This window comes from Anguilla anguilla, chromosome 3 (assembly GCF_013347855.1).
Source record: "Anguilla anguilla isolate fAngAng1 chromosome 3, fAngAng1.pri, whole genome shotgun sequence".
Classification (NCBI taxonomy): Eukaryota; Metazoa; Chordata; class Actinopteri; order Anguilliformes; family Anguillidae; genus Anguilla; species Anguilla anguilla.
The window spans coordinates 13,413,594-13,427,479 of NC_049203.1; positions in this window are offsets into that span (position 1 = coordinate 13,413,594).

Sequence of the window (13,886 nt, forward strand, 5' to 3'; positions counted from 1 at the left end):
CTCCCCATTTTCGGTGCACAAATCACATGACTTTATTCATTTGTTGAAAGCTAAGCACGAGTCCCGATTGTTTATGAAAGGGCATAATGCTGAGACTCAATTTTATTGAGACAATGAATACCCATTTTCTGTTACACGAAAAAACTTGCTTGAATGAATGAAGCTATTGCAATTGGAACTGCTTTGATATCTAAGAATTCAGTATCCGCAGATTTATTTATTTATTTATTTTATAGATGCATTGTGTATACTTTCTTCTGTGTGAGTCAGATTGTTTTTTCTTGATTAATTACTAGGCATAAACAGAGCATCTACTCATCAAGAACAACAAACACGAGGCAAAGAAAGCTACAAGAAAAAAAAAAAAAACGTGAGGAAAGGGGCAGAGGGGCATTTACAAACATAAAAATCACCCCAGCTAATGATGCCATAAATGCGCCCAAATCATACTGTTTGTGTTTGGTGTTTACTCTTATGCATGATGTAGCAATCAAAGCTGATTTCTGATTCCAGAAAACTACCTGCAAGTGTTTTCTCAGCATTGTTGTGGTTAAAGCTTTTTTTCAGCCTTACTTTAAACAGCAAAAAAAGAACCTGTGTATGGGGAAAAAACAAGAACAAAAAAACAGATGTTAGTACATGCTTGTTGGGAGGCTTGTGGATTGAAGTTTAACAATTGTGTGGTACAGTAGAAGCAGTAGGAAACACACACACACGTGTTTGTGTGTATGTTTTTAGTTTTACTCTTTTTTTGGAATTGTAATTATGACCATCCAGCTTCAAATTTTTACTAATGCAAGTTGAATGAGCGCAGTGCCAGGGCTGCCTGTGAAAAATAAATCGTTTTAATAAACGGCTTGGAAGTAGCTAGGGCATAACTGCGAGATTTTTTCCAGCAGTGACCATCCTTACACTGCACACAGAGATAAATAAGAAGAGGAATAACAAGGCTCTCTCTAAATTCTGCTTATCAGCAACGTGCTGTCAGACTGCTGCTTAAATTTGCGGTGAAATTACTTTTTTGTTGCCAACTTTGAATTTTATAAACTCTGCGCTGTATCATATTGTCACAGAGGGGAAGGTGTAGGCTCACGCAATCTTTCTGCTCCTCTCTCTCTCTCTCTCTCTCTCCCTCTCTCCCTCTCTCCCCCTCCCTCCCACTCTCTCTCTCTCCCCCTCCCTCCCTCTCTCCCTCTCCCCCCCTCTCTCTCTCCCTGCATGGAGTGCATGTTTGAGCTCTCTCGTCCCAGGGCATTTCCCATGCATATCACAAAACGTTTGTGACGTCGGCAGAATGAAAAATAATGCCCCTCGCGCTATCTCCGCCGCGTTAAAAGGGGCCCATTCATGACCCACCGTCTCCGCCAGACATCGCTTGTTCAATTAGCATGCAGCGGCTCCGCTCCGCCGCCGTCGCGCCGCTGTCTGCCGAACACACGCGGACGCCGAGCGCCGCGCGCGCCCCGCGCACGTGTCGTCTGCCACGAGGCTCTGCCCGACGCCCCGTTCCCGCCGGCAACCGCTTCTCATTTCTTTTAAGTTGCCTCAAAAAACAATATATATATTTTTTAAAAATCGTTTTCGGATGATGATCGGGAGCAGTTCTGCATGGTGCGCTCCCGCGCTATAAACACATTTGTCTCTCTCAAAGCTGCCCTTACGGGGACAACGCGCTATGATGGAGTGCATTAGCTAGCTTAGCTGTGGCCACTGAGGCAGAGAGGCCTGTGGGACTCACATGCGTTACACATGCCTTCAGTGTACAATAACTCCAATTTAGCTTTAATTTAAACATCGGGAATGGTGTGCTATTACTTTGTGGAAAGTTTCAGTGCACGGTTTATGAAAAAATTGAATTTATTGTGGGCAATTCAGAGCTTTTGAACTGCTTGCCATAGAGAGTTGCGGGATGCCTCATTGGACTTGGTAGAGAGCTTTTTGTTGAAGGGTGAAGAACCTTTGCCCTAACTCGAGCTGTTACACTAACCCTAACCCTAGCTGCAACCCTAACCCTAACCCATGCTGGAACCCTAACCCTAACCCTAGCTGTAACCCTAACCCTAACCCTAGCTGTAACCCTAAACCTAACCCTAGCTATAACCCGAACCCTAACCCTAGCTATGAACCTAACCCTAACCTTAGCTGTAACCCTAACCCTAACCCCAGCTCTAACCCTAACCCTAACCTTAGCTATAACCCTAACCCTAACTGTAACCGCAACCCTAACCCTAGCTGTAACCCTAACCCCAACCCTAGCTGTAGCCCTAACCCTAACCCGAACCCTAGCTATAACTATAACTCTAACAGTAACTGTAACCCTAACCCAAACCCTAGCTGTAACCATAACCCTAGCTGTAACCCTAACCCTAACGCTAGCTGTAACCCTAACCCCAACCCTAACCCTAGCTGTAACCATAACCCTAACCCTAGCTATAACAGTAACCTTAACCCTAGCTGTAACCCTAAACCTAACCCTAGCTGTAACCCTAACCCTAACCCTAGCTATAACCGTAACCCTAACCCTAGCTGTAACCCCAACCCTAACCCTAGCTGTAACCCCAACCCTAACCCTAGCTCTAACCCTAACCCTAACCCTAGCTGTAACCCTAACCCTAGCTATAACCGTAACCCTAACCCTAGCTGTAACCCTAACCCTAACCCTAGCTGTAACCCTAACCCTAACCCTAGCTGTAACCCCAACCCTAACCCTAGCTGTAACCCTAATACTAGCTCTAACCCTAACCCGAACTGTAACCCTAAGTCTAACCCTAGCCATACCTGTAACCCTAACTGTAACCCTAAACCTAACTCTAACAGTAACTCTAACCCTAACTTTAGCTGTTACCCTACCCCTAACCCCTACCATAACCCTAGCTGTAACGTGAACCCTAACCCTGTCTGTAACCCTAACCCTAAGCCTAACAGTAGCTGTAAACCTAACTTTAACACTAGCTGTAAACCTAAGCCTAACCCTAGCTGTAACCGTAACCCTAGCCTCCTAGAACACCCTAGCAACCGCATACAACACCCTAGCAACCACCTAGCAATTGCCTAGATCTCCATATCACCTACCAAGCAACACCCTAGCAACCACCTAGATCTCCATATCAACTACCTAGGAGCCAAGCAACCAAGCCAAGAAAAGCAACACCCTAGCAACCACCTAGATCTCCATATCAACTACCTAGGAACACCCGAGCAACCACCTAGATCTCCATAGCAACTATCTAACAACACCCTAGCAACCTTCTAGAACTCCATAGCAACTGCCTCCAACTCCATAGCAACCACCTAGCCACATCCTTTCAACAAACAAGAACTCCATAGCAACAATCTAGCAACACCATAGCAACCACCTAGAACTCCATAGCAACCATCTATCAACACCCTAGCAACCACCTAGCATACCCTAGCAACCACCTAGCAACCATCTAGAACACCTAGCAACCACGTAAAACACCTTAGCAACTATCTAGCAACACCCTAGCAACCACCAGAACACCCTAGCAACTGCATACAACATCATAGCAACCACCTAGCAACACCCTAGCAACCACTTTGAACACCATAGCACACATCAAGTTTTGATGAAGAGTTAATTTAGCTCTGTATATATGTGTCACAAATCACCTCATTGCCGTGATATTATAGCACATACACAATACTCTGTTTCTGCTCATACTACAGACACTGTTCACTCTGTTCAGCACAAAGTCAACTTTGCATTGGCGGCAACCACACTTCACAATTTCTGCAGGAATTGTTTAGTTATTATTATTATTATTATTTTTATATAAATGTGCATGTGTATGTGTGTGTGTTTCATCAAATTATTTCCTGTGTGACTATCAATGAACTATACCAAATTTGATTGATCAGGCTTTCATTTCAGTGTGTGTATTCATAAAATGCTCTCCTTAGCATCATCTCAGGGAAATGCTTGAGTTGTATGAGGAGTTATGAACCGGCACACGGCCCCAATATACATCATCCCTAAAACATTAGCTTTCACTTTCACAAGGCCCCACATTCCATCATGCAGACAGTATTAGGATGCATCCATATAACTCCATATACAGATTCTAATTATATGAAATGCTGTGTGTGCATGTTCCCATCTGTACATGTATTTGTGCAGGTGCCATGCTGTATGTATGTGTATGTGTTTGTGTGTGTGTGTGTGTGTATGTGTATTTGTGTGAGAGAGAAACTAACCTTTGTTTATCGAGAGCGCCTTGCAAAGATGCAAACAAAAGATTTCAGCAAAGAGCAGAGAATGTCAATCAATGTGTCACAACTAAAAATAAACCTGCAAGAACAGAAGAAAACAGCTTTTAAGATATGGTGTTTATAGTGTTAGACGAAACATAGGTAAGGCTCGTGAACTCATAATAAATCATCAGTGTTTGCTGAGCCAAGATGCTGTGTAAGCATGTATGTTTTCAGTCTGTGGAAGAAAATAGACAATGACTTGGCTGTCCCGTCTGTACTGGGTTTTCAGTGGTACTGAGTAGAGAACAGACATGACTGAGAGACTCTTTAGGGAGGGGATCACAGAGTCTAATTCAGACATAAAACACTGAGCTGGGGTTTGGGTTCGAGACATTCAGCCAGCACGACAGTGTACATAAAATGTATCCTAGTGTGAAGGTCAGAAAGGCGGGCATTCAAATTTGAACATTACGGTTCGCTACCCAAGTGCAGTACTGCTGTAGTACCCATGGACTACCCCTTCTGAAACATATCAAATTTATGCCTGTGTTTACATGTCTTAGGGACCTGTGTCCCCCCCCCCCACTTATTATTACTGCTGTTATTTCTGTAACTTACAACTGGCTATTGAATGGCCAGTAGAAGAAAAAAAAATATGTATACAACTTTAAACCAGGTTATTTTGCAAAGTAACATCATTCAGTCTAAGCATTACGCTAGGGTTTTAATCATATTTATGCCTTCACGTTTCGAGACTGAAGGGTCCCCGCCCTAGTAAATTTCCCAGGGGTCACCACGGAGGTCGCATACCGCGTAGAATAAATGGGCCCGGAGGTGGACATGGCGTCCCCTGCATTTCACCATTTTATTATGCGGACATGAATTTTTTATGAGTTGCAATTAAAACAAGGCCTATTCATTTTTAATAAAACGACATTAGAAGATGATTAAATATGTTGGCGATGAAAAATTCCAAAGGTCAAACTTAAAATAGCTGTGTTCATTATACATGGTCCTCTTTGCACATTCAATCAGAGTGCGCTGTCACAACGGCCATTTGATGAATGCACAGCGCACTTTTGCACATTTACACATTGATAATCAGTAATAAACTATGCTACATGGAGTTAATAACACCCTAAGCTTCAGTATATTGCACCTCTTGCAGAGGAACTACAGCACTGTCACATCAGCAATGAAGATCTCCCATACATTCCTCATCCTCTTTTAGCCTCTTTTAATGGGAGATAATTTAGCACACCATCCGAGATTTAAACTGAACTCACAATGGAAAAATAGTTGAAATGGAGAGGTAGATAATAATGCAGACATTACATTAGACAGATGTTCTTTATTGTCCACAAGGGAGATTACATTTATTTAGTGGACAGTTATTATTATCATTGGTGATGCTGTTGTTAAGAGGAAGTGTCCAAGTGTGTGTGTGCTTGTGTGTGTGTGTGTGTGTGTGTGTGTGTGTGTGTGCACGAGCATGTGTGTTATTGAGAGGGATCGACAGAAAGCAAATACACACAGAGAGGAGGAGCAGTTTGGACACGGCAAAGCAAGGGCTCTAATTGGTCAGACAGGATTAGGGCAGTGAAGAGGCACATTGAGCAGGTAGCGTAGAGCAGCTCTGTGAATGAACTGATGAGCTGTCCTTTCAGGTGAGAGAGAGTGAGATAGAGAAAGTGAAGAGAGAGAGAGAGAGAGAGAGAGAGAGAGAGATGATGATCGCTGGGTACTGTATGTTGAAAAGTCAGGTCAAGTGCTGTGAGATTCCATTAGCCAATACGCACGGGAAGCTTTGGCGCTATTAACACAGATGCCTTCCTTTGGAGATTAGCTCACAGGGAGCCTGATCTGTCTCTCAGCCCGTTAATCTGATTTTCCAAGAGGGTGTCTTAACTGGATTTACAGAAATCTTTATCTCAGGCCTCTGCTGTGATGCATTCCTAGATCTGCTCACAGATACACGTGTGCTGTAAATACATATACATGAGAATATGTATACATATACACACATACTGTACACATGCATTGCACATACATGCACGCATATGCATCTGGCTGGTTATTCTCCACAAAAAGTATTATATGTATGTATGTATGTATGTATGTATTGTTAAGACACACAAACCAATATGGTTGATACTGTAAGTAGGTAAGAAAGCCTCTTTGAACGTTTGGGACTTTTACATATTGGTACAGTTGGCTTCAGTATATTTCTATTCTGTTTCTTTCTTACAGCCCAGCTGTTTAATTAAAAGAATCCTTGTATTTTCACTTTAATGAAAGGTACCATGAAATTGGTCAGATTATTTGTATTTTTTATTTATATATTTATTTTTTTAGTGGATCATATGAAATTTTTACATTCAGCTGTATATTAATTAACTTAGTGTATTAAGAGATCACGGTGCAATTTTCAGGAGGAGATAATACAGGAGCATATTTTGAGTTGTGTCAAGAAGTTCTGCCAAGAAAAGTGAATCACTTTAACAGTCTGTATGCTTAATGAATGTGCTCTACAAACTTGAACAACCTTGAACAGTGAGTTCCTTAGTCTTCTCGGTGTCACTTTAAGTACACAGAAATATTTTCTCTTAGAACAAGGACTGGTTTTCACAGCCTCTACTGTATCCTCTTTTTCATATATTCATTTCTATTCTACAACCTCTAGAGAACCGGTTGCTATACTGCACTTTTTTTAATATACTTCAGCAAAAAGAAACAGGCTCCTGAAAAAAGAACTGTTTGATTAGAGAGAGCACAGGAATGTGAGAAAATTCCATGCTTGCAAGATTTTCATATGTACAGATGGGGACAAAGATGGAGCTGCACTTCAGCAGGTCTTTAAACTTTATGGGAACTTTAGGAGAACACCATCAAACATGATAGCAGAGTTTATATATCACAAATTCTAGGAAACTGAATTTTCTCAGTGTTACCATACCACAAGAAATGAATGTCACAATCATTTTTTGTAAAAATGCACAGAAATGATATAAATAAATATTGTTTTGAACTTGCATTGTTCATTTCTTTTTTTTTGTTTGTATATCTACACTTACGGTGCAATATATCGGAATGATCAGATTATTGCTAGCATTCATAAAGACTAGCGGTCGTCTAAAGAGGGTAGGCATGATACATATTCTAATTTCCCTACATTAATACACATTAAACAAGGATAATTATTTTGTTCAATTTAACAATCATACTACTTACAGCTACATATCTCTAAAGGCCAATGAAGACAGAACAGCTGAGACATTAACATCAATCATCTTATCCTAAAAATAAAACTCTTTATCGGTCTCATCAGAAAGCTTTTAATAAACTTAGCAACAATGAAACTACGCAACGTTCTTATAAAGTGTCTTTCGTAACCTTAGGCTATGTACTAAAATTGGCTATATATTAATTTTAACCACAAGAGAGAGCCAGCTGCCAATGATAAGTGTAGAACATAGAATGTCAAAGTTATTTCAGTGCAGAAATATACATTCACCTTGAAGGTTTATTGGTACCAAAGCATGCACTGAAAAATATTATTCGGTTTTCCATGAAAATAATTGAAATAAATCAAATACAAAGTATTTCATGTGTAAATGTATTTGAAAATACTTCAAATATGTATTTAACTACATTTTCAAATACAAATACAAATAAGTATTTGTATTTGACCCAGGTCGGCAGAATACCCTGCAGCAGCAAGCTTTCCATTTACAAACTGTTTTTCTCAGTTCAGCACTGTGCTGTTACTTATTTAGTGGGAGTTAAGCCAGACCGAAAGGTATTTTCCAATTTGACCACACAGAAAATCCCAAGGTCTTTGAAAGTAGCTTCTTGAAAGACGGAAATGAAACATTCATATCAATACAACTCCAAACTATGAACGTACATTTGCTCTGAAACTTTCTGGTGAAAAATGGCAAAGCTTCTTGTGCGCTGTAAGTCCTCCCGGTTGATCTTCCAGTCATTACTCTTGATTGTTTTGTGTGTCTCAGTTCCCTTGAGAAGAAGAGGCACATTTGTGGATGAAGTACATTCTTATGCAGTATATCCCGGAGGCATCAGGGGGGTGATACGGTTTAGGGAATGGCTTATTGAATGGCATGGAAAGGCATTTGTACCCCACTGAGCCTCAGAACTGGAGTGAAATGGGCGTTCAAATAGGTCTTTTTTTCAACATTTTTAACAACTTGCACAGCAGAAGTGCTTAAGACTCCGGCTCGGTGTTCTTTCAGGCTTGCTTTATCTCTTCGGCACCCCGAAAGAGGCACCGATCCACCTCTTTCATTAGAAATTCTTCTCTTTTTTTAACTCCAGCCATCACCACCACCAGTTTAAATGGGTCACTTTGGCAACCTTACCTTCTAACCACCACAGAGAAAAGATCTGAAATCACTCCACTGGACAGCAGAACACAGAAGGCGGTGTAATTATTCATGTCGAGAGAGAGAGAGAGAGAGAGAGAGAGAGAGAGAGTGCGTGAGAGTGTGTGAGTGTGAGAGAGAGAGAGAGAGAGAGGGGGGAGAGAAAGAGAGAGGGAGAGAGAGAGAAAGAGGGAAAGAGAAAGAGAGAGGGAGAGAGAGAGCGTGAGGGGGAGAGAGAGAGAGGGAGAGAGAGAGGGAGAGATATCTCTGCATGTGTTCTGTGCGGTCCACACATTCCGCCTCCGCCTTGTGAATGGCGGGCTGTCAGGACAGATCTGTGACACGCCGCAGCACTCAGCAGAAACCCACTGCAGACTCCACATACACACTGCCTCTGTGTTTTGGAGTAGACACTTGTGCTACCTGACTAGCTCATGATTTTTTTTGTTGCCATTTTACTCCTAGTCACATAATCATTGCGCTGTTTTTTTTCCAATATGATCTTGCATTTGATGGAATATTGAAAAAACAAGCCAGAGGACAAATTTAGTTTGTCCAGTTTCTAAAGCATTTATTTTTGGAGTACACCCTTTAAATATATTTTCAAAAAAAAATCCATCTTGGAAAAGTTAAGGAGCTGACAGGTAGGGGCTGTATTTGCAATGTGTGGACTGATCTCCTGTAAACAGCGTTTCTCACCGTGGGAAACGTGTCTGTTGATCTCAGGATGGAATGGAACCATTGCCTCTGTTCCTGCCAGATTCTCTCTTGGGCCTACACTCCATCTCACAGGTCATCCACCTGCCTCCTCTACTCCCACACTCCCCTGGGACTCTCTGAAATACCAAGGAAAGGTGGCTTTTGTCATGTAAAATGGGGAGGGCGGGTTTGTGTCATGGCTAGTTGTTGAGCTGTGCATCGTTTGTGGATGTAGGGAGTGTGAATACCTCTGAACATGAAGTTAGTGGTCTTCATGTCTGCTCTCCTAACCATTTCAATAGTGAGATGCGCACACACACACACACGCAGACTCACATAAGGTGAGGTGAATTTGATAGAAACAAGTTTGAAAATGTCAATTCTCATTCTCATTCCTGCTCTCACACTCAAACTGTTTTGTTTCAGATGAACCCAACCATATATAACATGTACAATATTATGAGACATAGCACTATTTCACTGGTATGCCAAAACATTTCAATCTTCTGCCTCATCTTAAATGAGAAATGTCAAGTGTGAACCTTTCAGGAATGTAATTACAGAGTTCTTTTGATCTATACACCTCTAGTTTCTACCCAAAGGCTGAAATAAGAGTGCAATCAATTCCTATTTAAAATGTCCGTCATATACTGTAACTTTCGAAAAGCTATAGAGGTGGCACTAAAGAAACATAAAAAAGAAGATTAATAAAAAATAAGAGACACCAGACCAGGGTGAAGATCAGAGGGGCACATGCTCTACTGTTTAGGTAATCTCGATTCAAAGGTGTTTTAGAAAAAAACCCATCATTTTTAATAATTGTGATTTCCTGCATCCAGACTGACAAGCCCATTTCCTTAACCAGTACACCACGTAGCCTATTACCAAAACCAAGGCACGTGTCTCTAGATAAAGCAGTACTTCACCCAGAAATTGTGCGAGATTCTACTCAGATGACCTTGAAGAAAAACGAAAGAGTTTACGAGGAGAGCTTGACTGATTGCCATTGGCTCAAAGTTAGAAATTCGTCTCTGAGCACATCAGCACACTGAATCCTCCTCAATACATTCACTGTGACTTCACCCTGAATGTCCTCACCCCACCAGATTCCACATGGACACAGGCACTCAATTGCACACGTTTGACAGGATAGGCAGTCACCTTAACCTGTGTTTAACTATACTGCAGTTTCTAATCAAGGTAAGATGCTTATCCTGGCATTCACCAGATACTTCACATGTCATTTATAATATATAAGTAGAGAAAGGCCAGCTTTTCTAATATAGTACGGTAGTATATAATGAGAGATTTACCACTGGGTTAATTGACCTTACTGTTAAAAAAAGTTCAGCTTTAAGGTTATGCATGCACTTCATGCCTTTAAACTAGAATAACAAATATCCATGCTCAGGCAATGATATTCATGTTTCTTTAATATGTTATTATCTTATTTTTAGATGTGAGTAATGATCGTGTTCACAATATAAGCATCCAGCACAGGGGGTTTTGTCAACAGACAATTAATTGTTATTTCAAGGTTAGGGCGTGTGGAGCATTAATTAGATGAGCATTGGTCACATTTATTCACAAATTAGGAAAGTGTAATTAGTCTCCATTAAATCTTGGCCTTTACCAAATGACAGTGCACATAGCATTGAACAAACAGCATGTGAGCCAATGCTTTTAAACAAATCCAGAAGCAGTAATGGAGGTTCTGCAGGTAACGACTGGGTATTTGTGCTTTCCCGTTTAATAATTTGACAGAATAATGCATGAATTTAAAAAAATAAACAAGAAGTGATCACTGAAATGAAATTAAAGGCATCGTTTCAGTAAGATCTTTGTTTTCTGCCGACATATATTTGAAATTATTTTAACTCTATTATTATGATAACATCAGATTTGCGCTAGACATCCCTAGGAATCTTTAATAAAACATGTTACTAACCAAACATGCAATCACAGCAAAATATTTTGTTCTGAATTTTATTGAATTTATTTCCCTTAAAAATGGTCAGGAATTAAGAGCTGGGAGTGTTCAGAGTGTTTAAAGGGCTAAAATATTTCAAATGAAGTATTTGGCAATGTTCTGGCGCACACAGGATTTTCCGCAGATAGACAGCTTGCTGCCACAACGGCTTTCGCTGGATTTGATGAGAAAATGGGAAGCATGTGTAGTCTCTGCATGTAACGGTCCATGATTTACTTACATGCACAGAGAATGTGGTAGCAGTGCCATTATCACATTCTCAGTGTGTTTGACCAATCAGAGTCAGTCACATGGCAAAAGGAGGAAAGAGACACTGGATCCCAGGAAATGCGCAAAGAGCACTAATGATCCAGTGACATCATCAATGCTGGCCAAGAGCCTGCCGCAGTCTTCACCCCATTTTTCTCATACACCAGCATGCCAGAAAATGGCTATATAAATATATGTAGGTAACATAAATCATAATAAAATTAGAGATTTTGAGCTTCACTTTAGAGAACACACTGCTGACAACCCAATGAAGGGCAAAAATATAGCTGTGAAGAAATGAAGAAATGGTGTGTAATTTTATGCTGGTTATAATGGCCGGGGGGTTGAGGATGATACTTAGGCACAAATGTGCCAAAATGTTGAGCTAACAGTATTCTCTTTCAGCCTCAGGCTAGAGCTGCCAGAGTAAGCCTTGACTCCCCTCCCCCCCCCACCAAAAAAAGGCAAACAGCTATTCAACATAAAATTTATGGTTATGGTTTAACTTATTGCTTTTTCACACCATGTGTTTTTAGTTAGAGTGTGCTAGGCAAAACACTGACAAAACATGAAGCCTATTACAAAATATTGTCCCTTCAAGTGACTGATCTCAGTTCACACGACGGAAACAGGGACCTCTTTATTGTTTCTCTAAAATAGGAGTTCACACATCCAGAGCCACCCGGGGCTCGAGCAAGGCCATGTGAGGTAATACTTCAGGCCTTCAAAGCGACTCTCCAAGGCTTCTGGGTCACATATATGCCCGTCCAAGCAGGGAAAAAATATTGACTCATTTTCCTTCACACACTGTATGGGGACCAGTTTTTGGAGATTGAGAACTCTCCAAATTCTGATATTGATATTAAAACTAACACTTGCAATTCAAAGTTCAGGACAAATAATTTAGAATTGAACAATTGAAGCCAGGCCTATGTTTTCATTGGTAAGTGAAAGTCGAAAAGAGGATGACAGGTTCAATGGAAGAGTTCGGCATCTTCCCCAAATCTGACTTCAGGGATCTCAAACTTCAGTCCAAGACATTTTTGTGGGTTCCTTTTAACCCTCCTGTTCTGTTCATTTTTTAGGTACAGCAAAAATGTTCCCGGGTCAATCCCCATACAGGGGGGGTTTGCAAATACATGAAATGAACCATTTTCATTTAAAATGTTGATTACACTAATTAAGGCCAGTAGAATAAGTTTCATACTGAAAAAATAATTTTAAGTATTTTTCCTAGATTTTCAAACTTTAAAAAGGGCCAATTTGACCCGCAACATAACAGGAGGGTTAATCAGACGTCAATTTAGGGCTTGGAAGTATTGGTGTTTGGACCTTTTTGCCAATCAACGATTTTATTGAATCACTTAAGCGTGGAAACACACTTAAAACCAGCAGCTGCAAACCTCCAGTGTCATATGGGATGAAACCATTGTCACTTTGAATCAGACTATCAGTGCTAGACCAGAGCTTTTAGTGGAGGGCAAGCCGAAGCTCACATTTCAGACGACAGGGTCTGCCAGGCAACCCACTGGGCGGCGGCAATAACCATCGTCCTTGTTCCTCGCGGTTCTGATAGCATTCCAGCCACAGGCGGGTGGGGTGGGGTGGTGTGGGGATTCAGAAGAGCTGGAGGATTCCTGCTGTTCACACCACCCATCTTCTCTCTCTGCTGGAAAACAAGTTCCTTACAAGTGGAAGGACAAAAAAAAAAAAAAAAAAAAACTACAGAAAACTTGTGCTACTAATGCAATGAAAGGAGTCTGGAATGAAAAGAAAACAACTCTGTGAGTGAGTCACGATGAATTACTGAACATTAAATAATGACTGGATGAGGAAAAGAAAAGAAAGGAAAAAACAGATTATTTAGATTGCTCATGACCTGAATAGAGGTCTCAGCATTGAATTTACTTCACAATAGGAAAAATAAGCCTAAAATTGATATTATATGACAATAACAATATCTCTGTCGCATAGTCCTGATTTTACTTAAATACAAGGCCTGTTGGGTCTCATTTAATTAGTATTAAACCTAATGCATGAATCACAAAAAATCTGATTAGCTTAGTTTCCTTATGCTAGTACTTTTTTTAATCACACCATGCACTCATAGTACAATACTAGTATAAATCCTGAATCACCTTTATTTTAGAATAATTGTTTTTCCCCCAGTAAGACACTTCAAATGCAACCTTAGTACCTTCAAAAAGAAGAAAATAATTTTGATCATTAGTCAGTGTCCTCAGGCTATAAAATAAACAAGGTCCTAACCGCAACAGCAGAATGTTTTAAAAGATGTACAAATTATTACAGCAACACAAATTTTCTGCATTATCGTTACTATTAATATGAAACTA